Source organism: Orycteropus afer, unplaced genomic scaffold, assembly GCF_000298275.1.
Source record: "Orycteropus afer afer isolate SDZICR_OR568_19922 unplaced genomic scaffold, OryAfe1.0 scaffold00892, whole genome shotgun sequence".
Classification (NCBI taxonomy): domain Eukaryota; kingdom Metazoa; phylum Chordata; class Mammalia; order Tubulidentata; family Orycteropodidae; genus Orycteropus; species Orycteropus afer.
The window spans coordinates 536,025-538,002 of record NW_006922479.1 but is presented as its reverse complement, the minus strand read 5'-3'; positions in this window follow the sequence as shown (position 1 = coordinate 538,002).

The following is a 1,978-nucleotide window of genomic DNA, read 5'->3' as shown; positions in this document are numbered from 1 at the left end:
ATCTGTGTATCTCATGGATCAGTTCAAGGGACTTTACTGATCCACTTGGTGGTTCTGCTTCATGCTCTGGTGGCTGTGGCAGCTCTGCAGGCCTACTAGGGTGGTACTGCTCCATGTGTGTTTATTCTGTAGCCCAAGCTAAATGGGCAGCATCTGTAAGGGGATATTCTTATGATAAGGACAAAACAAGATGTGGCTGAGTGTAAAATCAAAGGCTACTAACAGGGTGAAGATGAAAGGAGGGTGAATAGTTGAAGGCAATGATTCAGGCTAACCCCCATAAGGAGATTAGGTGACATCAACATTAAGAATACAGGTGGCTCCCAATGTTTTCAGGTCATAGGTCCAGGTGAGTTGTTATCCTGGAGAACTACCCATGAGTAGCAGACCCCTGATCACTTAGTTACCCAAAAATTCACAAATATTTATTGAGAAACTACTATTTGCCAGAAATGTGTTAGTCACTAGAAATGTCATAAAAACCATGACAGTCATAGTCAACACACTGATGAAGCTCAAATAAACATTTTAAAAAAGAAAATAGACAAATATCTGCATACAATTATATCAAGTACAGTAAGTTACAATGAGTACTCTGAAGGAAACACATAATAGGCTAGTACAGAGAATAAATGAGGGTTTCACTAGATAAAGGATCTCTGGTGGTGTAGTAGTTAAGGCATTTGGCTGTTAACCAAAAGGTTGGTGGTTGGAACCCACCAGCTGCTCCATGGCAGAAAGATGAGGTATTCTGCTTCCATAAAGATCTACAGACTTGGAAACCCAACAAAGGTCACTATGATTCAGAATCCACTTGATAGAAGTGAGTTTGGTTTGTTTTTTGGTTTCATTACATAAGGTGGCTAAGGGCAGCACAGTCTTAGGGGAGTATTTTAAGCACAGCCATAACTCCTCCAGAAAGGCTAATGAAGAAACAAGCTGTACACCAAAAAACACACTCACTGCCATCAAGTAGATTCCTACTCATACCGACCTTATAGGACAGAGTAGAACTGCCCCATAGGGTTTCCAAGGCTATAAATCTTTATGGAAGCAGACTGCCTCTCTCATCTTTCTCCAGTGGAGTGGCTGATAAGCTTGAACTGCTGACCTTTTGGTTAGCAGCCACATTTTTTTTTTAGCCACTGCACCACCAGAGCTCCTCAAGCTCTGCATTTGTTGTTATGTGCCATTGAGTCGACCCTGACTCATAGCGGCCCCTCCTTGGGTTTCTGAGGTGGTATCACTATGGAAGTTGATTGCCCAACCTTTCTCCCGAGAAGTGGCTGGTGGGTTTGAACCGCCAGCCTTCTGGTTAGCAGTCAAGTGCCTTAGGCATTACACTACCAGAGGTCTTCAAGCTCCACAGCAGGTTGGTATTTTCAAGTTCTAGGATGAATACTGAGCACAGTTATCCATCAAGGGGAGCCAACCTTTGATCATGATGTAGGGATTCACTTCATTTTAAAGGGAAAATTTCACTTCTTCTTCTTCTTTTTTTTTTTTTTTTTTGCTTGGCTGCATTAGATAGAGCTGTTTGTCATATATGCAGAAGATCCTTCTTCTCCAGAAAGAAAGTCTCTTGGGAAGACCAAACAATTAATTATGTTTTTGAGGATGAATATTCCTTTCCCTTGAATAGGAGGTTGTCTAATTTCATTCAATTAATGAAAATGTGACTCTATACATACTGAGTAATCAAAGCTCCTCTCAGTAGCCATAAAAGGCAACCATGATGGAGAACAGGGTAGGGCATGTGAGGAGGGGTAAACGAGGTATGAGTGGAAGTGAGAAAGTCTAGGGGGAAGGTAGAAGAAGCTCCTGAGCCAGGAGAGCATTATAGAATGGTACCCCTGCCTGAGAATGTTCAGAGAGAGCAAGATGATAGAAAGAGATCATGGGACCCATTTTTTTTTTTTAATTGTGATTTGGGTGAAGATTTACAGACCAAATTCACTTTCCATACAGCAGTTCACAT